The sequence below is a fragment of the Trachemys scripta genome, chromosome 2, assembly GCF_013100865.1.
Source record: "Trachemys scripta elegans isolate TJP31775 chromosome 2, CAS_Tse_1.0, whole genome shotgun sequence".
NCBI classification, from domain to species: domain Eukaryota; kingdom Metazoa; phylum Chordata; order Testudines; family Emydidae; genus Trachemys; species Trachemys scripta.
The window spans coordinates 71161662-71176442 of record NC_048299.1 but is presented as its reverse complement, the minus strand read 5'-3'; the positions used below and the strand labels follow the sequence as shown (position 1 = coordinate 71176442).

The 14781-nt window shown below is 40.0% G+C and overlaps 1 protein-coding gene across 2 annotated transcripts in view; it reads right to left on the bottom strand.

The window, feature by feature from the left end:
• Nucleotides 1-14781, bottom strand: part of RBMS3 (RNA binding motif single stranded interacting protein 3) — a 545220-nt gene that overhangs the window by 300766 nt on the left and 229673 nt on the right. The window lies entirely within an intron of this gene.

The window sequence follows — 14781 nt, the reverse complement described above, 5'->3', positions numbered from 1 at the left end:
AGAACAATTAAAGGACTAAGCATACAAAAGAGAGAGAGCCATTGTATGTTTCATCTGAACTGTCTGATAAGGTAGAATTTTTATTCTGACAGGGAAACATTTCCATTATTTTAGATCCAGCAGATAAAGCAGAGAGACAGAGACTGAGTCAGAAAAGCCCCTGTGACCCCATTATCCTCAGAATTCTATGTGGCTCACAGACTCCCTGTGACTCAGAATTCTAGCATCTCCACCCAGAACATCATTTTACCATTTGAAATATACAGTATTATGAGGCTGGAGTTTTACATGAATTAGGGCATACCATTAACAACAGGTGCCTTTACACTGATGAACAATTCTTTAAACAACATTAAAACACTACAGGCAAAGCTTTTCCTTGGAAGTTAATACACTGCAAAGGTCATTGCTTAGCTTGTTCAGCATGCTGTATTTCCACAATAAAACAACACAAAAATGTAAATGATGGGACCCAGTTTAGCATAATATACTATAATTGGAGTAGGTCATTATTAAAATGTTTAGATAAGTGGTGGAATCATAACCTTTTATGCAGACTAGAAGAACAAGTTATGGGAAATGTATGGAGAGCCCAAAAGGCTGTGTGACTCAAACTTCAAGCCACAGGCAGTTAAAATAGACAGTAAATCACTAAATCTCATCTTGGGTTTTTCAATTTTTTGTTGTTTTGGTTGTTTCCATTTTTTGCTGACAGATGAAAAAGAGTAAGTGAACGTGAATAAGATTTAAATTACCATCTATTTCCTTTATACTTCTACAGTATATGCTGCCAAGCAACCAGTGTGTTTCATTCCTTATGCTTAAAAGGAATTGCCATTAAGTAGTCAGAGTCCAATATTAGGTGGTAGTGGTTTTTACCAAGGCTTCTTGGTAAAGACTACAGATGCATTTTAGAACTAGAATACATTTGAACTGATACTGTGGTAGTAATCTTTAATGATCTAGTGCTAACATCCAGTTTCATGCCCAGGTCTCATCAATGCCTTTGGTGAGTTTGTGAGAAAACATTTGATCTAAGCTCTTCCCAAAGGAGAACTGTGAGACTATATTATAAGGACTCATTCAGTTGCAAGAATTATTAACGCATCAGCTACATTCTAAAAGCTGTAACTGTGAGCCATTTATAGTCCACTGGCTCAGAGAGAAAGATGACAACAACAGAATACTGAAGAACAATGTTTAAAGAAACATTTTTAAGGAAATCGTAATTAAATTCACAGAGGTAAACAGAAAATGGGTTATACGGCAACAGGGTTTACCAAAGGTAGATCATGGCAGACTAACCCCAATATCTTTCTTTGAGGAGATGACTGGTTGATTAAATAAAGGAAATGCAGTTAGATCTAATACACTTGGACTTCAATAAAACATTTGATATACCACCACTTGGGAAATTATTAGTAAAATTAGAGAAGATGGGGATTAGTACAAGAATTGCAAGGTGCCTAACAGAGAGAAGGCAATGGGTTGTGCTGAAAGGTGAACTATCAGACTAGAGGGAAGTTAGTAGCAGAATTCCTCAAGGATCAGGCTTTGGACCTATCTTATTTAATCTTAATGTGCTAATGAAATTTGTTATAAAGTTGGGCGGCACCGTCGATACAGAGGAGAGTGGCAATATTATACAGGAAGCACCAGCTGACCTTGAAGACTGGAGTAACAGAAATGGGATGACAGTACAGAGCGCAAGGTCATACACGTCGGGGTCTTGGAGTAAGAATTTTTGCTGAAAGCTGGGGGCTCATCAGTCGAACTTGAAAGCAAGAGAGAGACCTGGGTATGTTTGTCAATCACAGGACAACAATGAGCCACCAGTGTGACGGGGCTGTAAAAAAGGATATACAATCCTAGGATGTACAGAGATGTGATTCACGCCATTATACAAGGCACTGGTAAGACCTCATTTAGAATACTGTGTATAATTCTGGTCACCCATGTTTAAGAAAGGTGAATTCAAACCAGTACAGGTGCAGAGAATAGCTACTAGGATGATCAGGGAAATGGAGAGCCTAAACTTATGAGAGGAGACTAAAAGTTTGGCTGAGAGGAGATATGATTGCTCTCTATTAATACATTAGGGGGGAGTAAACATCAGGGAGAGTGAAGAACTATTAAATCTAAAGGACAATGTTGTCACAAGAACAAATGGGTATAAACTGGCCATGGACAATTCAGACTGAAAATCAGAAGAAGGTTTCTAGCTATCAGGCAAGTGAGGTTCTGGAGCAGCCTCCTAATAGGAGTTGTGGGAGAAAACAACGTAAATAGATTTAAGAGAGAGCCTGACACTTTTGACTGTGATTGTATGATGTGGTTGCATGGGATGGTGAGGAGCAGAGCTCACATGGAAGTCCCTTTCTGTGCATGTCTTATGTTCCTAAAAGTTCATGCTTCAGGGCTTCAGCTGGTCACCTGCAGGAGTCAGGTAGGGTCACCCCATATATATTCTTGTTTGGTTATTTTTTGGTCTCCTTCCTCTGAAGGATCAGAGATTGCCACAGCTGGAGATGGGACACTGGATGGGGTAGGCCAGTGCTCGGAGATGTCACCAAACAGTCTTTCTCTGGTACTTAGCTGGCTGGTTCTTGCTCACATGCTCAAGGTCTAACTGATCACCATATGTGGAGTTGGGAAGGAATTTTCCTGCCAGTCAGATTGACAGCGGCTTTGATTTTTTCCCCTTCCTATGCAATGTGGGATGAGCAAGTTGCTGGGTATATCTCACTTAATTAATTCCCTATCATTGCAGGGGCCTCAGGCACTGGTGCACCTGAGTCCCTCCTGCTCTCTGCCCATAGCACAGAATAGTTTAGTCTCCTACAGGCTATAATACTTTGATCTAATTTCAGTGGTTGGGTTTAATGTGTGGATGCTAGGTGGTGGTGGTGGCCTGTGATATACAGGAGGTCAGATTGGGTGATTTGGTGGCCACTTCTGGCCTGAAAACTTTATGATTAACACGTGTCTGAGGTTAGTAGACTGGGTGTGTTGAACTTGTCTACAATCAATGGTCATCAGCCCAGTGCTACACTTGCAGAGGAGGTATTATCCTCCCAGCCACAGGATTTGAATCAGCATATGCACATTGAAGATTTTGTTGATGGAACTCATTGTACATAGGCAAAAAAGATGATCAGGGACAAAGAACTAGGTGAATACATATTTTATGAACTAGTTACTATTTGTTGAATTTTTTTGCCACCCAAAAGTATTCTGTATTATACAAATTTGTTTTCAATCATGCTTGCAAGCTGGTAATCATGGACAGACAGATAGATAGTGATACTGATATTACACTGACACATAGCATCTCATATTAACTGCTTAAAAAGCATAGCAGAGGAGATACCTCTTGGGGTTAAAAAAAGAAAAGCACTCGTCAAGAGTCTCTTCTCTTTCCTCTACTAGCCATCACAGGCGTGTAAGTGCTGGCCGTTAAAATGTATGGGGAAAATGGAGCTATGAGACAGAGACGTCAATGGTAATCCCTAGAAGACATAGCACTTATGTAGATAAAATCCATTTAAGACTTTCCAACTCTGATGTCTTCATCCCAAGGCAGCTGGAAAGGAGATTCCTTGCTTCAAAATTTTCTGGCTTTAGAAAGTTATATGCAAATATTAGAAATTATCTTGATCTTTTATTCACATGCATTGCATTTCTCTTGACAGCTGGATAAAATTAGATGTCTACGTGTCTGGGTCATTGCTGATTAGAAAATTATAATTACTAGAATTTACCCCTTCCCTACTTACCAAAGTTACATCTCTACCTATGGGACTAAAATTAAAAACCAGCCCAATATTTTCAAAAGTGGCCACAAATTCTGGGTGTTAGTTTTGGGGTGTCCAAATTTAAACACCAGGTTTTCAAAGATGTTGAAATGCGTTTGGATAGCAGTGGCTGCCATTAAAACTCAGCGTCTAGCAAGCAAGACCACACTGTAGTTTCTGAGTTACCACAGTTATTTCCTAGGCTTAGAATAGGAAATAACTGTGGTATCTCAGAAAAAAAGAGTGTGGTCATGCTTGCTAGGCGCTGACTTTTTAACGGTCATCAGAGTATATGGTGAGTAGATGACGTCAGGAGTGGACTGCCCCTGTGTGCACCTACAGTGCATAGATCATTGTGACTAGGATGAAGGGACAATCTGGAATCATGGTTGGATTAAAGAAATGGAGGGGCCTAGGTATACCATGACATGGGGCCCTCTGTGTCTCCATCCCCACATGGCAGACTTTCCTCCCACTTTAAATGAGGATGGAAAGGGGCCCACCTCTCTTCCTGGAGAGACAGGGGCATCAGCATGGCACCCTATTTGCATCAAGGTGGTAGCAGCAGGGGCCTCCTCCCCTTGAGAGCAACAGGAGCAGCAGCAGGAGTCCTTTCCCACCAGGAAGAGGCAGGGTAGCAGTTGAGTGGAGGCTCCCCAGTACTTATGCAGGTACTTAAGATATATATGCATGGGTGGGTGGGTGGACCAGGCCCGTCGCATTCTTCTCCTCCTGCCACACGCTGTGCTGGGGTGCTGTTGGCAGGGCCTCCACAGCAGTGGGTTTTGGAGAGAACACCTCATGGACATGTATGAGGCAGTTACTCCTTTCCAAGGTAATATTTCAGGCTATCTGCCGATTAAGTCCTTGACTTGGAAATGCATCAAAATAGCTATTCCAGAATAATTATTATTCTGGAATAGTTATTTTGGTATAAACCCGTGTGGAGATTTATTCCGGAATAAGAGTGCCTTTTTCTGATTTAGCTTAATCCACTGGAGTATCTCCATGGGGTTTATACTGAAATTATTCCAGAATTGCTATTTCAGTGAATTTCTAAGTATAGACAAGCCCTCAAACAGACATTGCTGCATCAGTTGCATTTGATTCATCTTCTCAAGCTTTTCTTCACAACCATGAGAGCTTGAAACATAGATAAAACAAAAAGAAAGCTGGGATTCTGATGTAATCATATCACTCAAGGAGCTCCATGCATGGACCTATAGTAGCTATGCCTTAATCATGACTGAAACTAGTCTTTGTCTGTTTGATTTTCTTCTGTGTTCTAGTCTTGAAAATATCTGTCACATAGGCCTACCAGTAGTCTCTTTACTTGCTATTATAACTGTTATAGTTATGATATACTGCTATGGCACTTCAGCAATTCACCTGCTGGCTGGTACCTTTGTAAAATCATTGTTTCTTATTGTTTGTGAATTTAGTCTTCTTACATCTGATAAGATTTTAATTTAGATTTCTATATCTCTTCTTGTACAATAATAGGTGTATCTTACTATGAAAGGGTGCTCACTGAAGCACCCTGGTCACTGCAGTGTCTGCAACATTGTGAAGACTACAGACATGAGAGGCCTTAATTAACCAGCTTCTGTTGGGGAAATTACTGACATGTGGGTGGTAACTGCTGGGCTAATGAGACAGTTGGCTCAGTAACTGGGAGGATATATAACTGCAAGGAACAGGAAGTAAAAGGATGGAGCTCAGAAGGTAAATTGAGAAAGGAGAGAAAGCTGAGTGAAGTACAGCAGGTGGAGCCTATCTATGCTATGTCCTGCCATGTTGGGAAAGTGAGGAATAAAGGTACATGTGGTGACAAAGAAACAGAATGTGTGTATTTGTGAGTAGGAGACCACATTCCCATATTAGGAACAGACTTAGCCATGTTTTCTATATATTACTTACCCATTCCCAAATTTAAAAATAAGCAAACCCACACATTTTTTTAAATGTTACCCTGGTTAAAAATTCTTCTCACTTATACTTGTGCACCCCTTTGCATTTCAGTGAAGTTACACTGATGTAGCTGAGATTCGAATTTGGCCGTTTACAGTTATGAATTTTGACCTACTTTGTGAGTTCAGTGCTCCAAAGGGAATGGCCAGGGATTGAAATGATAATTATTTTCCATCTTGACTCAGCTTGTTGCCATGTATCACAATCAATGTCTAATTTTATAAAAGTATGTTATGGGAAAATATAGTTTTTTTTCAAAGATAAAAAATGGTAATTTCGCTGGTGAACCAAATTGCATCTACTCTATCCGTATTAAAATCATAGGCAAACCATTCAGACGTTGTGTGAGGGATTTTTTAAAAATAAGGAAACAACAAAAGCAGGGTATTTGTCAACATAACATTTGCAGGCTTTTGTGGGTGCACACGTGCATGGAAGAATGTCTGTGTGGAGCACTTGTGCATCTGTCTACATGAAGGCCTACACCTGTGTGCATTTGTGGATTTAATGAGCCACAACCCTAGGGATTCAAACCAAATCAAAAGTAACACCACTGAGATTTGCAGGAGATCTGATTCTGGCCCCATGTTTCTAAATGAAAAGAAATCTGAAACAAAACCTGATTTTTATATAAATCATATCTTGTCATATCTGTGTATCCAACACAGGCTAAGTGGTATATTTCTTCCCCTAAATGCATGCACATAGCCTCCACTAGTATTCATAGGAGTCATTGCCTTACACTGAGCAATCGTGCTATATACACTGATTTTTTCCCCTCGCCTTACAGAAGTATCACCCATGTGCTGAGCTACACAAGAACACAATCAGTGCCCCACTAAAGTGCTAAAACAATATAGCACTAAAGAAAATGCTTCCCTATCACTTGCACACCAAAATAATATTTTTTCAAAACCATCTTTTTGCAGGGGGGGTTTTGGTGTTCTTGATTTTTCGAGATGAGTAAGGTCTGCTTGCTGAATCTACGACACAGTTCTCTCCATTCGAGCAACAAATTCCCAAGCTGCATATTTGTGGTTGGATAACTCCTGCATAGGGCGTTTGGAGTTTCCTGAGTATGGAGGAAAAAAGGAATCAGACTCCAGTGTTTAACTCATTTACTGCACTCAGATTTCCTGTTTTCAAATGTAAAGGGTTTGCAAAGAGTGCATAAAAGTTTCCAAGATACATAGATCTGTGAGTATTAAAGACAGGGAGCCTGAGATTCAAACTGCTGATTTCAGTAGTGTTAGTCCAGATTTAAACTTGTATAAGTGGGAGGAGCATCAGGCACAGTGTGTATTTATGAAAAACGTGCCAATCCCTGTTTGGCTGAAGTTCACAACACATAAACCAACCCATACATTTACTTCACTCCACAGCAACAGTAGTAAGCTAAACTTTTCACTAATTTGCATCTGTTCTGCAAAGGGCTATCTATTCACAGGTGAGAAGTGTTGAGGGGAATATATTTACTGAGTACTTATGCTGCAATCTTCTAAAGCAGAGGAATGTTTTAATCTGAGAAAAAGTTACATTATGGAAAAAATCAAGTCCATCTAGAAACCAAGTTAAACACTTTACATCAAAAGCAGAGGACCGTGGAAAAATGAGTTTGAAGCGATAGCAAGAGATTGAACATTACAAGTTGGAAAACTCTTGTATGCGCTGTAAGGTTGGGTTGGGGTGTTTTTTAAGTGAACTTAGTAGTTGGAAAAAGTGTTGAACTGAGATTCCTGGAGACTAAGGATGCGATTTTCAAAGACACAGCACTAGCCCAATTCTATTCCAATATTCTATTCCTATAGGCAATGATGAAACTCCCATTCACTTCAGTGAGACCAGATGTAGGCCAGTGCTGAGTGCTTTTGAAAATCCCATCATAAATCCCTAATTATTCACTATCCAGGTACAACAAACAATGGCAATACCAGCTTCCCTCCATGTTACCCTGAGTGCTTATGGGAGAAACACCTAGAAGGGTGAGAGAGCATTTTGATCTCCATATCAATTAATTTCTTTGACTCTACTGTTCACTTAGATGGCTGGTTTCTCTCTGAACAGGAACAAGATCACAAATTCATTTCACACTGGCTACCTAACAGCTTTCAGATAAGAACCTAAGACATTCCAGACTAGACCAGTCATCCTTCTGCTGTAATCCAGTGTCCCTGCTATCCCATATCTATTACAGTAGATGCTTTTAATAAGATGGCTCAACTCCTTCATTCTTCATTTCCTAGAGGAAATGTAGGTAACTCATCTGATCCTGGTAACTTGCTGATATTTAAGTTAGCAGTTTGTTCCCGAATCTCCCTCATTTGAATCTCTGACAGCGTCTCAGCTTGAGAAAAGATTAGGTTTTGGTGTAGGTACAGTATGTCCCCACCATCTTTTGTAATGAAGGCAGAGAGAAAGAAAACATTTTGCTTCCCTGCAATGTCCTTATCCTCCTCAATAGTTCCCTTTGAAATAACAAATAGAAAACAAATATTCAATAGCAACCCTTAAGGACCCTCTGGTGTCTGTCTTAGAGAAGAATCAGTGCTGTGATTCCCCATTAGCCTAGGAAAGGTCAGTTTAATGCAAACCCAGGACACAAGTAAATGGGGGAGAGGAAAAAGAGGATTGAATCTCTGGGATTACTAACAACTGAATGGTAAAACACCATAGCAGGGCTCATGGTTGCTGAAGAACCCTGTGCCCTGGTAGAGTCAGTATAAGAAAGCAAGTGGCAAACGGGAGGGAGAGCCCAAGACCTTCAATTTATAAATCTGAACCACACACTTTCCTCTTGCAGGAAATGCAGCTATAATATTTCATTGTAATTTAATTGGGAATTGTTATTGATTCAGATCAGCACTGGATACATACTGTGCATAAGTACTGGGTAAGATAGTTAACATTTTTGCAAGATAAATAGAACTGTTTGACTGCAGAACACTTGCATCCTGTAGTGTGAAACTTCTTTGGCAACTGGTGAAGAACCAGCCCGATAATGGATGTGTGGAGTTCTTCATGAAATGCTGTGGAATGCAGCCAACTTCATTACAACAGAGTTCCTAGCTATTTCCATGTTGCTGAACACACTGGAGTTTTCAGGGAGTCACTGGTTGGTGCCCTAGCAGTAAGTGATGAAAATCATTTTGCAGGAGCCAATCCAAATATTTAACTTTATAGAAGATGTTGCTTGAAATTTTTTTCAGATAATTAAAGAATGGGATTAAAATCAAGTTTGACAATTTCAGTATTGACGTTTAAGTCCCAGCATCCTGCTTTGATATCAGAAAAAAGAAGCAAAGTTGACAGTCAACATAGCTGATATTCACAAATATTTTCCAAATATGAAGAGAACCAACATGCAGGAGTTTGTTTGGCTGAAAATTTCAGAAATCTCAATTATTCATAAAATGAAGCAACCACTTGTTGGATTCTGAATATCAGATGGTCCATTCATGTGCTATGCTACATTTAAAAAGAAACAAAGGTCTATTAAACTTTTTACATAATAAAATAAAGAGAATTAAAAAGCTTTAGCTATATACAAATGTAGAGGTGAGTATATATATCACAGCACATAGTGCACAGAGATAATACTCCTTCAGCGTAGGTGCATGTCAGATTAGAAAGAGAAATGATAGAAAGATGAATTCACAAAAAAGGAAGAGAGCTATAGGAAGGAAGCCAGCTAACAGACTTAATTGGTGTCTGATCCACATCTGGACCAGGAGCACTTACTGTAACCCCCACAAGAGATGGAAATTCTGTAAGATTTTCCTTGCAGTTTCATTTTTGCTGGTCCCTTGGGAGAGGAGTTTGGTCAATCCCTGAAACCAACAGATCTGCAAAGGCTCTGAATCTCCATGAAGGTTCCAGGTTCTCGTCTCTACATGGTGCCCTCCAGTTGGACAAGCCTAGCTCCTATCTCTCTCCCAGTGCCGACAGTAGTCATACCCTGGCCTCAACATCTCCAGCTTCTGCAGAATTACAGGAAGGGAGTGAGATCATGGAGGTAAGTCCTCTCATCTTTTGCAATTTCCCTGTCCCACTATGAAAGATTCTTGATGCCTCTGCCAGCCATGCAGACGGAGAGGTCTATTTAGCACCGTTACTGGTGTGTAAATTAATGTTTAAAGTTTACTTTATTAGATTAAACATTATTATTATATTTTTTGGTAGTGGTAATAATCAGCCTATCCTACAGAGAGAGGCAGATTGAATCCCCCAAAAAACCAATATTTTAAAACTTTGCTAACTCCAAAGAGAGTTATCCCTTTGGCTGATATTTGGTATAAATGCAGGCCCCAATCCTCTCTTACAACTGCAGTGGAATCCCACCAATTCTATGTATGTATAAGCATCTGTCTGTGTACATAAGAAGAGCCATGCTGAGTCAGACCAATGGTCCATCTAGCCCATGGTCCGGTCTTCCGACAGTGGCCAATGCTAGGTGCTTCAGAGGTATTACACTAGATTTCTCATAGCATGTTCCTTGCTTTTATATGTCCCAAGCACATAGGCCATTCTCTGTTTAAACATTTCTTCAACTACGATATATTTGCTGATATTTATGGTATGTGTGATGTTGAACTTCATATGCTTTATGAAAATATGTTTATGAATGCGAATATGATGCAACTGAAATATGCTTTATGCAAAAGGTCTCTTGTAAGGTGTCATTACAAAACTTATAATCTACCTAGTGTGTTCATCCTGTTTGTATGCATGTATCATGCTTGTATCTGAAGCTAGAAATATGAAGTATAACTCTGAGGTCCTATTGTAATTATGCAAAGTGTGGGCCATTAACGGTGGTTTAGAATCTTGATGGCTCCCATTGACTAGGACAATTGGTTGTAAAGGTTTATTTACCTACAAGCCTTCCTGTGTATGTGTGGGCCAGCCCCAGGGTAAAGAAGGATGAGGTCTCAAAGGGACATGTGTAAAACAGATTTATTTGGGGTTTGGATCCTATTGGGAGCTGGGTGTCTGGGTGCTGGAGGCAGGAAACCTGCAGAGCTATTTTCACTAAAAGCCTGCAACTTGGGGGTGTGGCCCAGACCCTGGGTCTGTGTTGCATCTGGCTAGCATGTCTGGCTCAACAAGACAGGGTTCTGGAGTCCCAAGCTGACAGGGAAAACGGGCTCAGAGGTAATCTCAGCACATCAGGTGACAGTCCCATGGGGGTCTCTGTGACCAAACCCGTCACAGTATGCACTGAGAGCAAACATGGATTTTTTTTAAATGTACAAAATATACATAAAGAAAACAGAGGAAAAAAATACCTCTCCAATTAAGTATAAAAAACTACATCATTGTACTAGGCGTAGCAGCATTAGTAAAAATGTTTACTTGGCAAATGTACTTAATATTCCAGACAGGACCCTTGATAAAGAAGAAGTCCATCCTATGCTCTCTGGAAGGATTTCTATGTTTCACTGGACCGTAGCTCTGTGCTTCCAGCTGAAATCCAGCGGATATAATATTGGCCCCTTTCTTAGCACAATCCCCTCCATAGCATAAAGGCTGTGTAGAGCACCCCTGCCTGACCCCTCTACACCAGGGTGGATTTTACCAAGAGGGAACAAAACTTAGAAATAAAAACAGGTTTAACTATATTAATTCATTCATTGGAAACATAATGTAGAAATGGCTCCTTGCTGTGTTAATCTTGATAGAACACGTTTTCCAATAGTGAGAGAACATTGAACATCAATCCATTAGCGTTTGACATGTTTCAGTGGCAGCCATTTGAAACAAAATCAGCCAAAGAGGCGTCCAAATGCTAGAACTCATAGCAAACTAATGGTCAAAACCAGGGAGGTGGCTCTGTTTATATATCAGTAGGATGAATAATTGTCATATTTGACTGAACTGATACAGATGACTCAATCCCCAGGAAACTGCATTTTGTTTTCCAAATAAGATTTTCTAGATTTCCCTCAGAAAAAAACTAGAGAGAACCTCTTTCACAGTCTTGACACTGAGTCAGATTTATCTCCAGTAAGAGTGAAATAATATATGCTACACTCAAAGTTTCAATGTATGTTTATTCACTGTGAGCGAAATTCACCCCTATAGAGGGCCAGCATAGGCACTCCTTACTTAAGTTCCATTTAAACCTTCAAAATAGGACTAGGTAGGACTTACAGCATCTGGCCCTCTCCACAGGGGCGAGTTTTACCCCACTTCTATACGGCATTTGGCATACTGATGAATAAATACCGCACACAAAAGGTTTTGATAATTTCTTTGACATTTTATTTTTTTATTTTGGCATTATTTGGGGGTCAATGTCCACTGTTCAATGAAGGTCAAAGACAGGCGCCCTGGATTAGAGTCTCCATTATCGGAGGTTAAATTCTTCTCTTGTATCTTTGTTCCAACTTCTTCCAGTCCCAAAGATTGGCAGATAATATTCTCTTTCAGTCCGTCATGCAAATTGGCTTCTAACATCTGCAAGCCCTAGCATAGGTTTCCTTTCCCAGGCTCCTGATTTTTCAGTAATACAGTAGAACCTCAGAGTTATGAACACCTCGGGAATAGAGGTTGTTCGTAACTCTGAAAAAAACATTATGGTTGTTCTTTCAAAAGTTTACAACTGAACACTGACTTAACACAACTTTGAAACTTTACTATGCATGAAGAAAAATGCTGTTTTAACCATCTTAATTTAAATGAAACTAGCACAGAAATAGTTTCCTTACCTTTTCAAATCTTTCTCTTTTTTTTTTTTAGTAGTTTTAATTTAACACAGTACTGTACTGTATTTGCCTCTTTTTTTTTTTTTTTTGGTCTCTGCTGCCTGATTCCGTACTTCTGGTTCCAAATGAGGTGTGTGGTTGACTGGTCAGTTTGTAACTCTGGTGTTCAGAACTCTGAGGTTCTATTGTATGATGTACTAACTTGTATGAAGTCAGCTGACTTTCCTTTAAACCCCAGTTTTCTAAATATGCTGATTTTTTTCTAGTGGGAGAAACATTCAGTTGTATATTTACTTTGACTTACACAAAATATTTTAAAATCTTATTCCAGGACTCTAGGCACCTTGGCTAACTATTAAAAATACAATAAGCCCAATACACACAAAAAGGTATGTAGCAATCTCCACAAAACCAGGAAAGGGAAAAACACCACTATAGCCACAGATTTCCCATCTCAAATCCCTTGGCTTTGCAAAATAGTCTAAAGAAATGTAATATTGTACCGCACTGACACGAGCATCTGCATTTTAAGAACACATTCCCTTTGCTATTTTCCAGCACAAGAGTTCTGCTATTGCTCCTCGTTATGCAACTTGATTGTTCTGCCTCAAATAACCAGATATACATACATTATGGATTATCCCCCAGAAACAGCTATTCAGGATCAACCTTTACCACAGAACATATCTCCTGCCTTTGGTTTTCTTTTCAGAGGTCAACAAATGTCTCAGATTTCCTATATTTTAACAAGGAAACATAGCGTATCAGGGAAATAAAATCCCAGGATCCTCAGTAGGCATTCAGATGCCTTATTTTGCCATTTTTTCCTATTTGAAGCAAATATTTTTATTACAATATGTCAGTAAAAACTAAGAGCCAATAAAACTGTATAATTTGCATTGTGGGACTCTATTAAAGCGGACAACAAGGAGCCTTACAACAGTTATTTTAAGGCACAATGGTTTACAATTCAGTAGCAGGTACATGAGCCTCATGTACTGCATAGCTTTTTTTTTTCTAGCATGGTAATAATGTGTATAGGTAAAATTTAAAGTTAGGATTTTAATTAGGGTTGCCACCCATCTGGCTTTAACCCAGACAGTCTAGTTTTTGGCTTGTGTGTCCAGGTGCCATTTAGAGTTGCCAGGTGCCTGGGTTTTTTTGTTTTTTGTTTTTTTTAACCAGAAAGTCCAGTCCATAAGGGCACCTGGCAGTGTCCGGTCAGAGGTACGGATTAGACACCAAAAGTCCAGTTACCGTGGGGTGGGGAGAGGTACCGGGTCATTAACCCACGCCAGCCCCTGCTCAGCCGGGGCCGTCTCCTACCTGCCGGCAGATTCCAGCTGCTCCCATCCTAGCCCTGAAGCAGAGGGAGCCCAGTTGTGGGAGGGAGGTGGAGACAATCCAGTGAGTGACGGGGTAGGGGGTGAGACGAGCAAGTGAGGGAGATGGGGCCTTGGAGGAAGAGAGGGGAAAGGGCATGGCATTGAGGGAGGAGGCAGAGAAGGGGTGGGGCTTTGGGGAAGGGGCAGGGCAATGGGTAGAGGCTTGGGGGCCTGATTACCAGCAATTAGAAAGGTGGCAATCCTAGTTTTAATCCACCAAATTCCTTAAAGGGAATATTCAAATTTACAGTTGGAGATTAATTTTTTAGGATTCTGAGCACCCTATGCTGCCTTCATGGTAGATGAGACAACTAATCGGGAATGGTGGCCCAGCAGTAATAAGAAAGAGGATGAATAATGGATTAAGTGCATTGAGAGGACTAGCAAACCAGTGCATTTACTATGTATCTAATACTACTCTTGGGGGGAGAAAAAATTATTACACATACAGAATGGGTATTGTTGGAGTTTATGCTAAACCACAAACTCTTCACAACAACCCCCTTCATGTTGATATAGGACAATTCACCGAAGGCGGTATTTCATCCAATTGCATGTTCCCATTTAATTGGGTCTTAAAGCAAGCAAATTGCTGGGAGATTTCGAATGTGAATCTCACAAAACCTCTGAAAAACATAATCCAGTGACCTCCAGATACAATCATTATTAAATTATGTCAATGGAATTGAACCAGGTTGCCAGACTTCTTTAAAGAAATACAGATGCAACAAACTTTCATTAAATTCAGTCATTTAACTCCTCCAAACAGACACACTAGGCTATTAAATGAAGAGTATTCCAAGGCACATTAATAGGCAATTACCCAGTGCACCACAGATTAAGGTATCTTCCTGATTGCTATAGAACTCAAACTCTGTTTGCTTATAAAGTTCTTAAGGGAATTCAACAGGCTATATAGAACATCAC